We start from the raw sequence: 14,915 nt of genomic DNA, 5'->3' as shown, positions 1-14,915 counted from the left end.
CGTGACCAGAATCACTGCTGTTACATATGAAGAGTGAAGCAAAACTCACAATATTCTTGGTAATTTTTTGGACTTTGCAATGCCAAAATTTTGGTGTTGTGGGCTGATGAAAATATGTATTATATCAATGCATAAAAATCAATTTTCCATTCAAAAATGATGAGATACAACACCTGCAAGCACCATTTGTTCAGTGGCCGTTGACTGACTGAAACATGCAACAGCAATGTCTGAACTTTCAAGGCATTGAATAATATACCGTCCTGCTTATCGGCTGAAACTTGTCAATTCACTACACATAAACTGTTGTTTCTGTGTTTTTAACATGAGGTTTCTTGTGCATCAGTGCCACTTAAAAAACATTTGCCCATGTTTTTTCTTCAGTTCATATTATCTCATTTTCACTACGATATAGTATGCCCCTCTTATTTGCTCAAATTAAAACAAACATTGCTTAATTTTCATTTCACTGAAAAGTAATCTGTTTATAAAGCAATTTTTCTATGATAGATGTCAAATATTCATTTTGTACCTCCAATTGGAGGATCTTGAAGCTTTCGTCAGCTTCGTATCATTGCAAATCTAGAAGCTTAATCAATTAAATGTTCTGCAGAAAAATCATTACTTGCAGCTCAGATATGATTTGAAAAACAAAAACACAATTAAATACTACAATGGTGGTTAAAAATGGTACTAAAAAAAGGAAGAGGAAATCACTTCTATCCAATAAATGTGGCAGCCACTCAAATAATTTTAAAGGATTTCTGGGTAAATGAGGCTCTTTAAAATTTCTAGATATTGCTTTCTCACACTGAGACACGCTTGTGCTGTAGTCACGCAAAGTCTTCTGGCAAAGCTTTGACATAAGTGTTAATTTCAACAAATATTTACAATGGACCTCAGAGATTAAGCTTGTTAATGTATCTGAACACTGGATAAATTAATGGCACAGCACTGAGTGGCGTTCAAAGATAAGAGCTTTGTAACGCTTGAATGAATTGTGACAGATGTGCACCCAAGATTGCTGCCAGAGATTCTTTGCTGAGTCTCTACAGACAAACTGAAATAAAACTTTCATTACAGCCCCCTGAAAAATAAGGAGAAAAAAAAAAATCAAGTGCACCAGACATTACACCGTATTGTTGCAGCTGTTGCATCACTCACAGAGGTTATGATTTTACACAGTGTTTTTCCATCTGACACCGTTTACATTAAGACACTTCCTAATTAGTCAGAGCTAGTCGTACACTTCAGAAACACATCTCTATTTCAACTCCTTTTTCTGTTCCTTTTGTGAAGACACATGAAAAGCCAAGCTGCCTTGTTTAGATTGGTAATAACACTGAAGACGCAGAGAGGCAGTGAAAAGAGAGAGGTCTTTTTCTGACTGCAGCTGCACCTCAGAGGAGCCCTCTCACCAGATTAAGAAGTCTATGGGTTTGGCTAAAGGTGAAAAGGCCCATGATCAAATAAAGCTCCAGCTCTGAGGTTTTCATAACACGTTTTCTTGAAATATCTGTGCAGTTTTTTATGACAAGGGGGAGCTTTCATCTTCAAGAAAGAACATCTAGTTCTGTTTTCTGATGATTAGGCGTTTCGAGCGTCCTGTCCTTGACCTTGGTTAACTGGTTTAACCTCTTGAACACGATGACCACCAGGCATTACACATACAGAAGGAACTGAGCTACACAAGCGTGGAAAGGTAGTCAATGAATGTAATTGACCCTAGGACCCGTTAGACACTGGGAATACATACATTTATACATATTTTTTTACTTGTAATGTTGTATGTGCAATAATAAAATTCTGTCACTTTCCAACTTTAAAAGATTAAATATTGTCTCTACATTTCGCAGCCTTCACTTTTCACATTTGTTACTGTTTTGAAATAAACTTATTCCGTATTACCTTGCTAAAAGAAGAATGAGAAAATAAACACCATCTAAAATCTGTTTGGATCTTCTTATTTTAGCATAGAGACTAGAAACATCTAATCTGGCTTTGTCCACAAATTTGTAATATTTCCCTTGTTCATCTTAAATAAATTACACAATGCATTATGCACAATCTTGAGTTTCTGATAAGAAAATGTTTTTCCCTTTGAACAGAGCCAGGTTGTGTCTCCCATTTTCAGTCTTTATGCAAACCTAAGATCACCAGTTGCTCGCTCCCACTTTTTATCTACCATACACACAACCTGATTATAATTTTTTTTTTTTTTTTACAAAGTGTGGGAAAGAAAGAAAATAAGCACAGTGATGACTTATAACTCCAACAACTGGAATGGAGACCACGAATGCTTCTAACAGACCATTTGGATAGAAAAACCTAATTAGTACAGCGTGTCATTGGACAGGGATATTTTAATCAACAATTTGAGGAAGACTTGTGTAGCGGCTAGCAAAAGTGACCGCTTAAAAGTCTATGATTTATGTTCCTGAAAGTGCAAGACAGTAGAAAAGGAAGCAGCAGAGAAGAGAAGGTGGTTAAGGTTTCTCTCTTCTCATTAATCTGATTGTTGGGGCTTGAAGGGCCACGTAAAGCTGTCGCTCAGCCCCTTGATTTACACTTCCTCTCTCCCTGCCAGCCTCTTTCTTCCTCGAGCCCTCCTTGTCTAAATACACCAGTTACTAATAATTACAGCTCCCCTCGTTCTACCTCTCTGTCGTCACCATCCCCAAGTCTGTCAGTCCATCAGCACCTCTTCATGTATCCTTTAACCTCCTTTAAAATATGCTGTCAGACTCTGGCAGATAAGGTCCCTTTCATTCCCCATTTCTCCTTTACATTGCCTTTTTCTCCGTTTTCCCGTCTCCCCCCTCTCCCTACCACCTCCTCTGTCTCTCTCGCCTCTCAACTCTAAACGAAATGAGACTGCAGCAGTACTAACTGCTGACTTTGGGCTAATGCACAATTTGGTAATAATGGCTATTCCTTTAAGTCACCCTGGAAACACATAATGGTGACATTATTGTGCATGGCAGCCTGTTACCCTAACCCGTTGAAGCTTCCCCCTCCACCTCCACACAATCTAATGAAGTAAAACAAAGTCTGGTATAAAATCTCCACTGGTGTAATTGGCTATTCATTTTTTCACAACATCACCATTCAACACAGACCACTGAAGTCTTAGAACGACACAAGAGTCAATGTTTGAATTACATTCAAAAGCATCAGAAACTGGACTCTAAATTTTCTCCTTGTATTATTTCCTTCACCTGACAGATTTCATACTGAAAACACACAGAATTTACTAATCTAAATACACAGGACGCAAACTAGTAATCACCCCTAAACCAGTGGCACTTAAGCTGACAGGTAAAATGCTGTGCCTAAGATGCTTTTATTGTGGAAATAAATCTGTCTTTTCCACTTTCCTGTTGAAATTCAAAATCAGATCTTTTTCTCTGAGAAACAAAGAACAAATCTGAAAGCTCAACTATACACGCACACAGGTTCAATATTCATGTTATGAACAACACACATATAAATTAATAAATTGGACCAACGTCTTTTCAAGGTCTCCCTTTGACTGGTGGATGAGACCGATCTCCCTGGCGATGACTTGATAATGAATTCAAATTAAGGACATCCCATGATGCTCAGTGTTAAGTATGATGCAGACAGGGTTGGTTAACTGACATAAGGTGACACCTCACTGCTTCATCCCCTTTACTGATTTTTAAAGTCAAAGGGCCAATTCATCACCTTCTAGCAGCTCCCATGTGCTTTCACATGCTCACATTTGGCTTCATTTAAATACACTGCAGTTCTTGGGCTTGCTGGGGTTGAGTAGCTTAGGTTGATTTTAAAGGTGTCAGTCAAGATCTGTGCAGATTTCACAACTGGACTGCAAACATCTTAAAACATCTGAGGTAAACTTGTTTGATGGGTTTGAAAATCTATTGTTAGTTGATGAGTGACTAATTCTAAAGCTAAACCTCAATTTAGACCCAAGTAATTATTTAGTCTGTTATTTGAAAATCATTGGCAAATACCTGAATACTTTCAATAATTAAGTTATCTATTGTTTATTGTTTCAAAATTTCTCTCAACAAACATGATGGCTTGTTGGGAGTGGGTGCTGGTGATCATCGCTTGGTGATACCATATTGCGATGATCAGTGAGTTTCAGCCACCATTTCATTTACAATTCACAAGGTTATTACAGATCCACAGAGCAGAGCAAGGTGTTCAGGGAGAGTGGAGGTTACAGAGAGTCGCCCTCATACAGTAACAAGATGTGACAGAGTTAGCTGGTTAATGTGCTTCAGAAGAAGAAAAGATGCAAGTTAAATTTCGAGTTGTGTTCTACCGCTGAATAGGGCTCTGAGTGCGTGAAGGAATGTAGTGCAATGCTCAATTCGCATCTTTTTGGATGTAAACAAATGTTGGTAATGATTTAGTTCCTTTGTTGTTTTATGGCAGCTCCTGATTTATTTGTCACTCACTTGCTATTCACATAAATTGAGGTTGAGTTGCAGTTTCAACTAATAATCCTACTAATCAGTTTTTTTTTTTTTTTGTTTTTTTTGTAAGCTCTCTGTGACACAATAGAAGATAAATAAACACATAAGGCCCAGAACATCAAGGGCATCAATATGTTTTGTTTTCTTCTCATTCTGCACCAAATGAATTGAGCTAGAGTCATCTCTAAACTTCAAATGAGCTGAAATATTCAGTTACAAGTGAATTAGTCAGTAACACCAGGTGGCTGAAGCTGGTGCTGCGTCTTCATCCGAATAAACAATATCCTAGCCAGCACGAACTGACCGCGGGGGTACTGCTTTTGTTCATAAGATAAAATCAAGTCTTGCCAGTGATACATTGTGTTACTGTGTGAAACTGCAATCATCCGCAGTCTTCAGCACCTCACCTTGACTTTCTAAGCTCTTTAGTGACTTTCCATTCCTCGGCTAACAGCTCATTAACACAAAGAAAGAGCAAGACACAGGCATGGTGTCTGTTATCGCTTAACTCAAGTCTAAACAATTAACCTCCATTTACTCAAAATATCTTACCTCATGCTCACTGATTTCTTACACCCCTCTAGAGTGAAATACTTAAAACCATTTAACTGTAACACAATAGAAACCCAAAGGATAGGGCAGAGATGAGCGACCAAAAAGCAATTATATTTTAGGGGTATGGAATAATTGTACATCAGGGAGACAGTCCTTCAAATTCTAACAAAAAATGTAAAATAAATAAATGAAAAAAATGAATGCATTGGAAAAGAGTCAATCTCTTAAAACCTGAGGAAATAATGGCTGACTGAACAATGAAGATGCCAGAGTTCCATTTTAGGGATAAATTTAAGATTTTCAGAAAAACACAGAGCATGACTAATGAAGAGTGACTGTAAAAAAACCACTGCTTCTGGGCCTGAGGAGTAATGTCAGGGCTTGTAAAAGCACCCATCCCACAAATACCTTCATCTCCATGTCAAAAATGTAGTCTCCAAATAATACAGAGTTTTACATCATTTCCATGAAATCCCCTCAGAATTAGTTTAAGTCAAATTAGATACAGTTTGGTGTGTTGAGGTTATCTGGTGCCAGGTTTAATTGTTGAACTTGATGATCTGTCTTTTCCTACCAATTAACAACTGAGCACCTGATGCATATGCAACAAATGCAAAAGTAATTAACTGTAGAGATGAGTTCATGATGTGAGTTCAAATGTTCCTATTTTGGATGAGCTTTGATTCACAGTTTGACACTTACAGAAGCTGCAAATCATGATACAGAAATGTAACGTAACGTATTTACCACATACTATATATATATATATATATATATATATATATATATATATATATATATACACACACACACACACACATAACTATACATATAATAATTCAAATCTGAAAGTCAAAGGAAATCAATATGGATGAGGAATTCAAGGTTTTATAGAAAAGATTAGCATTTGGTCAATAAAAAACGTGAATGAATGTAAGGTCTCTAAACTAAACCTCAATGGTGAGGTTACATAGTTTTGCTTTGTATCTGCCAAAAAATGTACACAATGTCTTCATAGTCAAATATTTTGTCCATCTTTTGAATTATTTTCCACAGAAACTTTGACTTCTCTAACCATTAAAAACTCTCATTTTGACGCTGATTTGAGCTCAAATAGAAGCAAAAATGTAAAGTTTAACTAACTCGTTAAATGACAGGATTAACTCTGCAAAGTTACGATTCTCATCAAGTGAACACAGCGAAACAACAAGCATTCCATCCAAACCTTTAAAGATGTGACAGCTGTCAGAATTCAAGGTTTTAGGGTTTGATTCTAATCCTACCTAAAGTATCCTAGTCACGTTAGCCCAGCTCAGTTTGGCTTTGAGCTGAACATCTTGGAGTGTGTTATAAAAGGTCCAGGGACTTCAATGGTATGAGTCCTCTGCACTTCGAGGAGGAAAACTGCTCAGTCTGCAAAAGGTTAGCTGATCTAGGTACAGTGGGAATCTGCTCAACACCTCCCAGAGTAAACATCTTGTTATGTTCTTTAACAGCAAACTACATATGAGGTAAGTAGAGTCTAAGGTAGCTGAGTAAATGGGGCTAAGTAAAGGCCAAGCTTGCCCCCGAGGCCATCTCGCTGCGAGCTGAATGCCACTGACCTAGATTAATACCAACAGTAGCACAGTAGCACCAGTACCATAAAAACACCCAGGTTTCCCATATCCTGTCTTTCTGTCGGTGTGTGAAATGATTCCATCTGTCAGTCTCAGCTGGGTTGTGAGAACAACACTGAATGCTGCTGCCCACACAAACACGCACGCACACACACACACACACACACACACATTAAACAGACACCCAAAAACACAGACATGTTTGCTGGGAACTGGGGCCAATGTAGGTGTCTGGCTGCGTCCCAGCCCTGAGGGAGGGGAATCTAGGAAATTGCCCAGCAGAAAGCCTTGAGGATGGGGATCAGGACGTAGGATACGACTGTAGTCATGATGGCAGGGCACACAGCAAACTATCACACAAAGCGGTGTTCGTTTATAGGGCTTCTTATTTATTTCAGCTAGGAACAGTAACTACACTGCAACCTTAAAAAGAGCTTTTCAATGACAGTTGGTTTTGTCTCTCTACGCTACCTCTGATAAATGCTGTGCTTGTGGTATTCTCTTTTCAGCCTCTTTGAATTAATAGCCTGCTTATAATAAGGCTAATTTATCGCTGTGTGCATGTGTGTGTGTGGGTTTCTGCATATGTTTGCAATACGTGTTTCTTTTCCCACTTTTATGTATATATATGCATGTATCAGGCAGCTTTATTACAGTGGCCCTACTTCCCTGATCAAGGACAGCAGCTGGTAATTAATAGATAGCAAACACAGACAGCCAACAAAGAAGAGCCATCACATCCTCCAGCCACCTGTGAGCAACAGCACACACAGATGAAACTACAAGCAAAACAAAAAAAAGAAGACAAGGGCAAAGATGGATTAGGAGGCATAACTGATGTTGAGAGGTAAATCTGGAAAAGAAAGCTTAGTTTTAAAAAAAAAGGTCAGGGATGAGGGTTATCCATGGGGAAGAGACATAACCAAGTGGGTGAGATCTGGAACAGAAAGCTGCTCTTTGAGTTATTTGAAACATTTCAGTCATTTAAGCTTTAACTGAAGATGAAAGCAAAAAAAAAAAAAAAAAAAAATCATATAACCTCTGTTCAAGTTTAACATGAGTGGTGCTTCTAATTCATACTGGATTTTTTCCCCCTGCTCTATGTCTGGCCGAATGATTGGACTTCTCACTTTCCTAGCAATCAAATTTAGCTGTTCTATTTTTGTTTTGTTTTTTCAACAGCAGGTTTGGTGTGCCTGTAGGTGCATCACAGGCCTCATGCATCAGAAAAATCCCTGACACGACAGTACAGATGAGCTGTAGCTCTGAGGGTACTAATGCATTTCTCTATCTCCTGATGGCACAAAACTTCATTACTGCAAAAATGTTCACCTTACGTCAAAAGATGTTGGAAGACAGATAAATAAAAATCATCCTGCACTTTCTGGCAGTGCAGGGTGGAAAAAACCTTTTTCAGTAAATGTTATATATTATGGAGAGTTATGTCTCTGCTTGACATTTCAGATAAATAGCATTCAGAATAAAAAAGACGATGAATTATTGTAGCTTGCAGATCTATTATGCTTTAAAATAGCTGTGTGAACACCCCGGGGATACCTACTTCTAACCCCACACAGAGTCCCTTGGGGTGGTATTCACAGAAGGCTGAGTAGGCGGGACTAAGAGTCTGTGGCCTCTCTATAGCTCAATGAAACATTAACCCACAGTAAATCCTTTTTGTTCAGGATCAGGAATCAAACACCTCCATACGGGTGAAAATCAAACATGTCTTTGTGTGAACAAGCTGACATGTTAAAAATCCAACCATCCAGCCGAGCTTCTCAGCAGCAAAGAATCAAAGAATTAGCCCCAGGCTCACCAAACATTGGTAATATCCATATTCATAATGGAGATAGCTAAGGTGATAAAACTCCATTGCTCAGCTCCCCCACTCACTTTTTCAACACTTCCATAACTGCAAGCAGCAAGTTGATCATATGCCACAGATGAGTGGCAAGAATCAAAAAGACAGTTCTCCCTATTTAGCTCTCTATACAGCTTGCGACATTGTGTGTGTGCGCGTTAGAGCACTGATACTCTGTAACATCAACCATGCTGATGTCTACCGCTCATTTAAATCAAAGACAAGTGCAGCCTCTCCCTGAACACTGTGTTTTACGAGTCAAATGGTTTCATGGATTTCTGCCAGATTTCTCTGTTTGGATTCCTGCCATTATTTATGCAAGCAAAGAGGCTGCTAGATGCATGAATGACTGGAATGTAGACAGTTTTAACCTGAACTGCAAGGATAAACTTAGAGCGTAAAAAAAAAAAATAAAAGGGGGGATTATCCTGTTGGCCTGTATGTGCCCTGTCTCATTTAACAGTGAAATCGGCTCATCTTAATATCGTTGCAGATTTTTTTTTTTTTAACTCAAGCTTAACATTGTTAAACAAGGCGCAAGCTTTTTATTGAATGAAATTACGCATAATGAGCACATTGCCAAAAAAAGAGGCTTACAAACTAATCCTCGAAGTTGCTACAATATAACTAAGGTGTTAAATACATTGCTGATATCCACTAATGGTGAACTAATAGAGATGTAAAAAATTAGATATCAACAAGGACATTCAACAAATGGCGATATCTCTTGACAGAAATTATATTTTATAGATCCTAAAGTGGGAAAATGTAATTGCATAATGCTTATCGCAGACATAAGTCACACATAGTTCTCACAAAAAATATCACATCTATGTTAGATGAGTCAAATTCATCCCATAGTTCTTTGTAATGACATCATCAGTTGTCCGGCGTCTAGGCTATATAAAACCTAAAGAGCAAGCAGGACAAGGACACCAAATACTTAACAAGCAGGTCAAAGTCCAGGGAGATAAAGCGCATTTGTGGCTGTGTACTGCTAACAAAACTGCTCATAATAAACCAAGGATCTGATGCCCCACTACATGGCTGCCCAGCCAAAACCCCAGAGGCCCTGCCTAAGTCTAGCGGCCATACAATAGCACACAGCTTCAGCAAGCTTGTAAAACAAGCTGTTAAACTTTATCTGCATCATAACCATTGTGATAATATACCATATATGCTCGAATTCCAAAACCAGATTTCCCCAAGGGTTTTCTTTTCTGAATATAAACCCATTCATCATGCTTATGTGTTGAGATAATCTGTCTGCAACTATAAAGCATATGATCATTTATTAAAAAAAAAACAAAAACAACAAAGCAAACACAAAAAACCCACTCCAGACTCCACATAATCAGTTTATAAAATGAGCTGATGCACCTTCCACAGTTATTAGAAGTAGCAGTCAGAGAGTGTGCTGGCATACTTAAAGTATACATACAGCACTACATCCTATTAGCCTGCGCATTCAGAGAACCATTAGCATTTAAATATGCAGGAGTTGTGCTCCTTTCAAAATGCCAGTTTTACTGTGCTGCAAGGAGAGTTCTCCAGTTGTCATAAACAACTTTCTTTTTTTCTTTTTTTTTTTAAATTCAAGGACCTTTTCAAATGTCAGGGCCAATCAAACACAACACGACAGGTCTCCGGGTGGAAAAAAAAAAAATACAGCTCAGGGGGCAGAGAAGAAAAGCGGACTTATCATGCATATTCATGTGGTTGGAAGGTTCAATGACTGCTGTCTCAGAGAATTGTGAGCAGTGGCAAAACAATTTGTGTGGTAAGAGACAGCTGAAAAAAGTATGCTTTTAACTCTTTCTCTGCCTCACCATGTCCAAATGTCAATGTCACAGACCCACAATGGCTCTGCATGCCCACAAGTGACTCCCTAAACCCCAACTCCAACTGCCCCCCCACCTCCCCGTCAGCAGATTTGTGCAGAAAAGTTTTCTCTGTGAAGTGGTGCTCAGCAGAATGGCAAACAAACAGAGCCATCTCTCCACTGGCAAGGGCTCACTTCAGCACGTTAGACATCTCTTTCAGTTTACAACTTGCCTAACATCAGCAGGATGGATCCTCCTGACACAAGTCTATGTCAGCTGGACTGGAATAGGATCTCTGCCGAGACACAATGGACCCCTTCCTCCTCCTCATGCCACCTCCCTCCCGAGACACTCAGACAGGAGAGAGCGAGTAGGAAGGAAGGAACAAAAAAAAAAAAAAAGAGAGGAAATAAAACACAATACATGTGCTTGTTATTTCTGTGTGTGTGTGCACGTGTGTGTGTGTAATCCTCTTCAGGAAAGTTCATCAGCTCTAAACAGAGGGAGAGAGCTATATGCCTCACTGCTATCTTCCTCTCTATCTGTTTCTGTCTTTCTCATTGCTTCACTTCCTGCTTCTCTTCATTAGTCTCTGTCTCTTGTCTCTGGCTCCAACAAGGCACAGTCATCCAGGAGGACATTATTAGCTGTCAGCATTAACAACCAGTGTAGCAGCAAAGGCAGCATCGACAGCAGCAGCAGTTGGTTTCATAACAATGCTCAAAGAAAGCCTCTTCTCTGCCCCAGCGAGAGGAACAGGCAGTCAGGACAGCCTGCTGCGTGCAGATGGTGCTTTGTCTCTGCTAGTTCCTGCAAAAGTGACACACAGACACAAACGCGAGAACACATGTACATGCACACATAATTGGAAGACGTTGCCACTATTCATTCGTAATCCTCTGTGGTTTGCATGAAAGTTAATGGCAGGTGTTTAAAGCTGTGGCTATGCCAAGTGAAGAAGGGGAGGTGAGTGGGAGCAGATCATGACAAACACACACACACAAACACACTTTTCCACGTTGGAAAGACAGTGTATTGCATCCCTATTAGATCTCCAAACTACGGCCCTTCACCCTCCCATTCCATCTATCTCTGGCATAATGTCCACACATGCAGTGGAGAGCAATTAGGACTTCTTTGGAGGAAAATGGCCAGTCATTAAGGAGGAGCAGGGACTACACAGTTTGATGGTTTACACCAGGTGGGAGGCTATTAGACAGCCAAGTGATGTGAGCAAACTCCCATGCTCATAAATACAGGGAACTGTAAACATCCTCCACTGTTCCCCACTGCTGCCAAGAGCTTTCCTCCAAACATGTCATGAATTAGTATTTACAAGAAAATATTCATTTATGCAAGTAAACTGGAGGTCGTAGTCATTTTAAGAATTGGCCCTTTTCGCACAGAGCCATTAGCACGTTACTAACATGACATCTAGTTGCCAATCATTTTATCATTTGCAACTTTGCTTCTACAGCTGTGACATGTTAAAAAGTCTTTGGCAAAAAACAAAACAACAACAACAAAAAACTACAGTCTTCATTAACTACACAAAAACACACACACAACTTTCACTACAGTATACTTTTTGTTATTCTACCTGAACAATGATATAAAACTGGAACAATCAGTTTAATATCTCTTGCTTTTGAAGTGCTAAGCAGAACAGAACAAGCAATTTAAAGAGAAAACTGTGAGCTCTTGTACTGTCCGATAAGAATTTCTCAGTTTCTGCCAAAAAACAAAATGGGTCATTAAAAAGTACCAGATCAATTATGAAATCAATTATTTGTATGTTTATTACCTCTCACAAAAATGTAAGTTTTAACATCTTCAAAGATCATAAAGAGAGATGAGCAAAGCTTGAGATTAGTTTTTCTACTGTAAGTTACAACACTTAATGCGAGTCTCCAAGCCGTCGAAAATTTTTAAATCTTACACACTGTGCAGTATGTAATGGTGATAGTACAATAAACATAATAATAAAAATCTAATATAAACAACGGCACACGTTGTTCAGTTAATCCCTTTGGATTTAACATGCAAGATGTGGCAACAATGAGTGAATATGATTCTGCAGTTTTGTATTCGATCATCTCAATTAAAAAGCCTAATGCTTCCAAATACAGAAGTGGACTATAATTTGTTTGCTTTCTAGCCACTGTGCCAGATGAAGCGGGAGTGATTATTAAATGCATTATTTTGGATTGGCAAAGCCTACAAACAAGCTTGTAGGCTGCCAATGTGACAGGAAAAACAGCTGTGTGAGTATGAAAAATGACTTTGGCTGCACTTAACACCAAAGTGGTGTATCTGGTTCCCCACATATTGTGTACGTGTAAGAGTCAAGAGTCAAGAAAGGGTTATTACCATTGGTTGAACACAATGAAAATTTGTTTGGCAGCTCTAGCCAGGCAGCAATATGTGTGTTTGTGTCATTGTGTGTGTGTGTGTGTGTATATATATATATATATATATATATATATACACACACACACACACACACACACACACACACACACACACACACACACACACACACACACACACACACACACACACACACACAGAAACAGAGACTCAGTATCTTCTCAGCACACTGGTTAAGCAGGCCTTATCATCAGAATCAGACACCTGCTGCTGTCTAGTTAAATCCCTGTCCACTCTCCCAAAACTATCCTTCACAACCACAAACAAAAACCACTGAGACACAACACAGCGTGTTGTTGTGAGCGAGAAACAGGTGCTGAAAAATTGTGAGAGTGCACTAGTTGCCCGAGACGCATGGCAGATTTTAAAGCGGCTGTTCTCAGAGACATAACTGTTACCAGCCAGCGTGAGACGTGGTCCAACAGTTGCCCAAGGAATAATTGAAATACACCTGTTCCTTAATCGGTGTAACGCTGCTGAAGCACATGGTGCAAAATCTTTGCTTTCAAAAATTCATTCACATAAAAAATTCTGTCTGTCTGAGACCAAAAAAAGAAAAAAGAAAAAACTTAATCTAAACTGGCTAATTAGCTAAACTGAAAAAAGGGCTGCTGTTTTTAAAACCAATTTCTCAAAAAAAAAAAAAACTTTGATTTTCTCAACATAAAAAAATTACCACTGTCAAAAGGCCTGTGGTATAAGTCCCTAATCCTCCATGCTGTGATTTTGCATGAGAGTGACTGACATCAAGCTGTACATTTTAGGCCTCTTGCAGATGGCACAGTGTAATTTCACACCCATTACCTCCTCTCCACAATGCATAGCACAATCACATGACAGTAAAATCCTTTCAAACCAACTCCTATGGGAACTTTTAGAAGCCGTTAGTGGCCTGGCCATTATGGGAATTCTCATAAGACTTCACAAGAGCTATTTCAGCAGCGTCCAAATTACTTTGTTAAATGGAGTATTAGGCTCTGAGAATATGATTAACCAATTGTAATTTCTTTGCTTCTTTGACTCCATAACAAGTAGTCAATGCATGATTCAGATTCGTTTTCTGCTGATGCGCATTCTGCTTTGCTGCTTTATGAGGTAACGTTGTCAACAAAAAGCAGGCTAACATAGCAGCAATGCAAGAGGGTAATCTCAGAGAACAAACATGACATGCATCCCTTGTCCAAAGAAAACCAAATGCCAAAATGTGTGTGTGGCAAGCAAAGTGAGGGACAGCACCTGTGCTTTCAAAAACCATCATCTCTTCCTGCTTCATTGCCCATGCTCCCCAGCTTTCCTTTCCACTATCCAGAGTGCTATAATACAGCACAAACACACAAATGAGTCCCCACGCAAAGCATGTCGAACAGCAGATCAGCCATGTACATCAGTGCTCTCTACAAGCACAAATCATGTTCATAATCACAGTACACCGACTCCACCAGTCACCAGGGAATATCTGTTGAGGCAAATGAGTCCTGATTTCCAATACAAACAGATGCACACGCGCACATGAACACCAGACATGTACACATCAACACTGATAGCCACCATCAAGCACAAGCAAAATGCATGATATCATAAATATTAAAGCATTCAGTTTCACATTTTCTTGGCATTTTCCTACTCAATGATAAATCAAAAGGCTTGATAGGAGCTGCCATGTGCATTGTGATGCTGCCTGTGATGTGTTTGCCTAGGGAGGCCAGCTTTCATATCTGAACACATGCAGGCCACAAAGACGTGCGTGGAAGTTCAACCCCCAGCAGAGTTGAAGGCGGCAGATGAGGGGAGGGATATGGAAATGCAAACAGGGTGGGTGTTGGAGCAGGTGGGACTGAAGGAGCTGGCAACAAAATCGAATCCCAGCAAGCAGTGACAAACTATGTGCCGTATCTGTTGCATCATCGTTAAGTGATATACAGGTATATATGGTTAAAGACTGCCTACACGATCTTTGATTAAAAACTGCACACATGAGATGATCCCATGTTTAATCAACATGGCGTTTCAGACACAAACATTCGCCTCTGGATGGGTGCGGGCCATGGCCTGCATGTCATTAACAAAGGCCTTTTTCTCTGCGGGCAGGGTCCACTTTAAGTTCCCTTGACTGTTGTTACAATGCCCGGAGGGGGGGGGGGGGGTTTGAGGGGTG

At 39.5% G+C, this 14,915-nt stretch overlaps 1 protein-coding gene across 1 annotated transcript in view; it reads right to left on the bottom strand.

Moving 5' to 3' along the window:
- The window catches only part of ctbp2a (C-terminal binding protein 2a), a 59,948-nt gene that overhangs the window by 44,000 nt on the left and 1,033 nt on the right, over nt 1-14,915 (bottom strand). The gene's annotated exons all lie outside the window — the stretch shown is intronic.

This window comes from Echeneis naucrates, chromosome 15 (assembly GCF_900963305.1).
Source record: "Echeneis naucrates chromosome 15, fEcheNa1.1, whole genome shotgun sequence".
Lineage (NCBI taxonomy): Eukaryota > Metazoa > Chordata > Actinopteri > Carangiformes > Echeneidae > Echeneis > Echeneis naucrates.
Note: the sequence above shows the minus strand (reverse complement) of the source record. Positions and strands in the feature narration are given on the sequence as shown.